Source organism: Mus pahari, chromosome 14 (assembly GCF_900095145.1).
Source record: "Mus pahari chromosome 14, PAHARI_EIJ_v1.1, whole genome shotgun sequence".
NCBI lineage: Eukaryota > Metazoa > Chordata > Mammalia > Rodentia > Muridae > Mus > Mus pahari.
Window position 1 is genome coordinate 11,545,352 of NC_034603.1, and position 5,763 is coordinate 11,551,114.

Sequence of the window (5,763 nt, forward strand, 5' to 3'; positions counted from 1 at the left end):
TGTGTGTGTGTGTGTGTGTGTGTGTGTGTGTGTGGTTTCTTCATTAGATTTTGCTGGTGTGAGATTATTTTTTCCCATTTCATGGGTGTAGTTTACCACCTTCAGTTGGAATTTTCCCCCTAGTACCTTCTGTATGCCTGTATTTGTGGATCAATATTATTTAAAATTGGCTTCGTCATCAAATATCTTGTTTTCTTTATCTATGGTGATTGGACGTTTTTCTGGGTATAGTAGTCTGGGATGGCATTTGTGGTCTCTTAGAATCTGCAAGATATCTGATCAGGCCCTTTTGGCTTTTAGAATCTCTATTGAGAAGGAGTATGTAATGGGTCTGCCTTTATATGTTACTTGGCCTTTTTCCCTTTCAGCTTTCAATATTTTTTCCTTGTTCTGTATGTTTGGTGTTTTGATTATCTTGTGGTGAGGAAAATTTCTTTTCTATTCCTGTCTTTGTGGTGTTCTGTATCCTTTGTGTACTTTTATAGGCATTTCCTTCAGGCTAGGGAAGTTTTCTTCTAGGATTTTGTTAAAAATGTTTTCTGGGTTTCTAAGGAGGGATTCTTCTTCTATTCCTATTATTTTTTAAAAAAAAAAAAAACTGGGCAGTTTTATTTTCCTTTACAACTTAATAAATACTTCTTGATGACTTTACATGGGGTAAGGCTGCTCAGTAGTTCAGAAAGATCCCAGTGATGGTGTTTTTCTGACAGTGTGTAGTCTTTGGTATTGAGTGGAATGACGACACTGACAAACCAGCAAGACTGTGTTTATGCATCCATCGTTCTCAGGATTGTTGGTAACTTGGGCATACTTTTCCCAAATCACCTTGCCTCCTTGTGTCACAGGGCCCAACTCGCTCACATTCACTTCAATAACTGTATCTTTGGTGATCACATCCGGGGTTGTATATAATGGGAATGATGGATTCTTTTTCACATGGAGAATAGGCAGGCAAAAAGTTGCTTCCAGCTCAGGGGGTGTGACATGGGCTTTTTTGAAACATAGACCCATAGGCCTATTGAACCTTTCATATTTAGATGGCTTTCTTGTAAAGCCATCACCAACAAAGCAGACTTTAGTAACCATTCTCTTCCATGCCTTCTTTTTTTCTTTTTCCTGTTCAAATAACTTTCAATACTTCTGTTTCTCCTTGGGCACGAACTTTGGGTAGAGGGACCTCCCATTTTCCCGCCTTTTCTTTCTGTTTCTGCTTAATCATGTTGGAAAGTGCTTTTGCTCTCAACTGCCCCTCTCTGTCCAGCAGAGAGGCAGGGACTGCTCCCTGTGGAGTCATCTCATCGTCCTTCTGCTTGGTGTTTCTCTTCTCATGCATCTTAATAGTCTTTTTCATCTGTATTTTCTCAGCATGGCACTGTTTATGGTAGAGCTTAGCCTTCAGACCAATCATCATTTTTGACTTCTTTGAACGTTCGTGGGCCTCTCGACCTTCTTTCTTTCTCTTTTTCTCATGGTAGTCCAAACTATATCCATATCGTTTGCGATGTAATTCAATATATTCATTTTGTGGCGTGATGACAGCCGCGGAGCAGTGGTCCGCGACTTCCTGGGTTTCAAAAAACTCTTAATTTCTGGGTGTCACTGGCCCACGAGCCTACCTCATTTAGTCTGGGATGGGAAAGGCCCTATTATTCTTAAGTTAGGTCTTTTCACAGTGCCCCAGATTTCCTGGATGGTTGGTGTCAGGAATTTTTTAGATTTAACACTTTTTGACTGTTTCAATTTCTTCTATTATATCTTCTATGCCTGACGTTCTCTTTTCCATCGCTTATACTCTGTTGGTGATGCTTGCATCTGTAGTTCTTTTTCACTTACCTAGATTTTTCTATCTCCTGGATCCCTCAGTTTGTGTTTCTTTATTGCTTCTATTTCCATTCTCAGGCAGGTCTTGAACAGTTTTATTGATTTTCTTCACCTGTTTGTTTGTTTGTTTGTTTGTTTTTCTTGGATTTCTTTAAGGGATTTTTTCATTTCTTCCTTAAGGACCTTTATCATCTTCATAAAATCGGTTTTAAGGTAATTTTGTTATGCTTCAGCTATAGATGAATACTCAGGGCTTCTGTAGTAGTATATCTAGGCTTTGGTGGTACCATATTTCTTTAGCTATTGTTGACTGTGTTCTGATGCAGATTTCTAGGCATCTGGACTTGGGTAATTATAGGTTTAGTTTGATTTCTGATTTTATCTTTGTTAGGTATATGTTTTTCTCTTGGTTTCTGTTTTGTCTCTGGACCTCTGGCTTTAGCAGCTCTTCAGGTCCAGTAAGGTCACTCTATTAGAGTTTGGGATGCCCTGGGGTTCTGAAATTGTAGAAACTCATGGCTTCTGGGGTTCCAGTCATCAGTATGGCCTGTGGTAAAGCAAGAGGCCTCTGGGGTTCCTAGTACCAGCATGGCCTCCAGCAGTGCAGGAGTGTTCTTTTGGAGTTGTTAGCTGGATTATGAAGATGCTTTGTTGTGTTTTGTTGTGTCTTGTTTTGAGACAGAGACGTAAATGAGCTCAAGCTAGTCTAGGGCAATGTAGCCTTATATTTGTAGCAATCCTCCTGCTTCAGCCTCCCAATTTGTAGAATGATATAGGTAGGAGCCACCATGACTGGCTATACAGAGCATTTTCACCATCGGGAAATTCCTCCATGTTCTGTGGCTTTGTCACTTCTCCTTCTCCAACTCTGACAACCATAGATATTTCTGTTGTCCTCATAGCTTGATCTTTCCAAGAATACCATAGAGTTGAAAATATCAGATTATGTAATACATGCTTAAGGTTTCTCCATATCTTTCATGCCTTTCTACTTTATTTCCTTTTAGCACGGAACAATATTCTACTGTCCAGTTCTGCTCTGACTTACCATTCACTGCTGAAGGAAACATCAATTGCTTCCAAGTCTAAAAAATTATGAATATAGCAGAAATATCGATGTGCTGGTTTTTATACTAATAAAAGTTTTCAACTCCTTCAGAACATGTACTATGAAGTATTGTGACTGGATTGCTTGTTAAAACTTCCTATAGTTTTCCAAGAACACAGTTTTGCTAAGCAGCTGTGTCATTTTGCATTTCTAACAGTAGTGACAGTATCTGTCATTTCATATCCTCTGCCATTTGGTGCTATGGATACCTTAGCTTTGGGATATTCTAATGGATGTGTAACAGAATCTGAGTGTGTTTTTAACTTGTTTTTCCTGATGAGTGACATCACTTTATAGACATATTTTCCATCTGCGTATCTTCTTTGGTGATATATCTCTCAGAATTTTTGTTTATTTTCTAATCAAGTTATTTTTTTAATGAATTTTAGGTGTTCCCGATGGTTTTTTGCAAAATACGACTTTATCAATAATTTTTGTTGGGAAGAATTTCTCCCTGACTGTCTTATTTTCTTGACTGTCCTCCTTTTGGAGAGCAGAAACTTTCTTGATTTATTTGGGTTGATGAAGTCAAAGTTGTCGATTGAAGCATACACATAGTCATTTTATGGCTGTGAATTTGACCTTTGTTCTTTTGATATACTTTAAGACAATGTTTGTGAAGAATGTAAGATCTTTCCCTGATAAGTTTTAGTTTTGCTTGTGGTGCCCAGCTGTCCACTACCATTTGTCTAAAAGTTGGCCTTTGCTCTATTGCACCACCTTTGCTCATTTGTAAAGATCTGTTGACCAGGTTTGTGGATCTTCTGAGGATAAACTTCTAGGTTGCTTATGTCCCCTTGATTCATTTCTCAGTTACTTTATTAATAACACCCTGTCCTGATGTACTTTAGTTTAGGGTAAATCTTTTATTTATTTTTAAAGTCCTAATTGTACCTACAAATGGTACTTATTAATGCAGTGCAGTGTGATCTTTTCATATATGCACAGAGCATGCACTAGTCACATCAGTCTTTGCTTCCCACCCTGTCCTCTATACCCTTCTCAATGCTTGCTGGTCACTAGTCTGCTCCCAGTTGTCTCTTCTCAGCTTCTGCATGTGAAAGAGAACAAAAGGACTTGCCTTTCTATGGTTGTTTTATTCCACTTCACCTTCTCAGGATCCATGCATTCTGTGGCAGGTGGCATGCTTTCATTCTTTGGAGCTGGGTAATACTCCATCATGTAGGTAGATGATGTTTTCTTGACCCATTCACCTGCCATTGAGGACCTATGCTGATCTCATATCTTTTCCAAAAGACATAGACTGTGTCCTTTACACCATGTTTATAGATTTAATTCCAATTGTCATGCTTCTGCCCTTGATCTTCTGTGCTTTTGGCATCAAATCCACAAAATTATGGCCTCGAATCAGTGTCTAAAGCTGTCCTACTCCACCCATTGCTAGTTAAAAGCTTCTGATCTTAAGTTCAGGTCTTTTGGTTCCTTTTGAGTTGAGCTCTGTGGAATGGGAATGAGACATACCAAGATACCGTTTGCTCTGCATGGGTATACACCCAGTTTCTCCAGCAAAATCATCAAGACATGTTATGATATGGTCCGGCTGTCCTTAACAAGAGCCAGCTGTCTTCAGGGTCCCAAGTTTTCCTTCTGGGATGTCTGGCTTGCTTCATGGTCTGTATATCTGCTTCTATCCCAAGATTATGCAAGACTGGAGACAAAGCCTAACAAGCCCATCTTGACAGTAATGTTGTAATGCTATCTGCTCCGTTGTTCTGCACTAGCTTTCTATGGCTACTCAGCATATTGTACACTACATGTGAATGTATATTTGTGTTCCTCAGGCAAATCATGTCATAAGTTTTCTAACGTTGATTGAATCTATGTATTGTTTGGATAGCTTAAATATCTCAATATTAGTTCTCCCAGCCATGAGCATGAAAGGTCTTCCTTTCTCATTCTTTTTCTGTCTTTAATTTCTCTCCCTGGTGTTTCATAATTTTTGATGTAGATGTCTTTCATTTCCCAAGTGAAGTTTATCCCCTGGACATTTTATTTCGTTTTCTGTAGCTGTTGTAGATGGGTTTACCTTCACAGTTTCCTCCTCATCTACTTTATAAATGATATAATGAAAGCTGCTGACTTTTGTACCTTTCTGCTTTATTGAATTAGTGAATTCTAATAGGTTTTTGGGAGATTCTTCAGTTTCTCCCAAATATCATCATTGTGAAGAAAGGATAATTTGGCTTTCTTATTTTCTATTCTTATACCTTTTTTTTTCTTGCCTAATTTTTTTTTTCAAAACCCCCGAACTATTGAGCAAGAAAAACGAATATGGGTGCCTGTGGGTCAGTAGGCTGCTCACAAAAAGCCTTGCCTCCAGTCAAGCATAGGTCTTGAACTCGGGGGGGGGGGGGGGGCTGGAAGGCATTCGATTATGTCTCCTGGACCCCTGGCTTCTATTGAAGTTACCACCACCACCCCCCACAGCCCTCACAGGAGAGGTATGTGGCTATCAGTCACTTAGGAGCAGCACCAAGCCTTCCCACATGCAAATAAGGTTTCCCCCAAACTCTCAGTCCAAGCCAATGAGAGGTACCTGCTGTCAAACCCTGAATCACCCCAAAAACTGTATATAAATCCTATCCAGGGAACTAAAGGTGTGCAAGAACTACTCCATCGTCTGTGTCTTTTGTTCCAAGAGCTGTAACATTTGGGAAGAGATACTCTCTTCTGAAGCGCTACCTGAGGTTCCACAGCACTCCTCAATGGATAGTCTGCTTCTAGTTGGTCCAGCCAGACCCGACTCAGTGCAGAGTGGCTCAGAGTTACCCAGCGACCTGGAAGGCACAGCAGAGACTTCGTCTCCTTGCCTG

At 39.8% G+C, this 5,763-nt stretch overlaps 1 pseudogene; it reads right to left on the bottom strand.

Moving 5' to 3' along the window:
- Positions 1 to 675: 675 nt before the first annotated feature.
- On the bottom strand, positions 676 to 4,150 carry LOC110331192 (annotated as a pseudogene).
- Between the last annotated feature and the right edge of the window lie 1,613 nt (positions 4,151 to 5,763).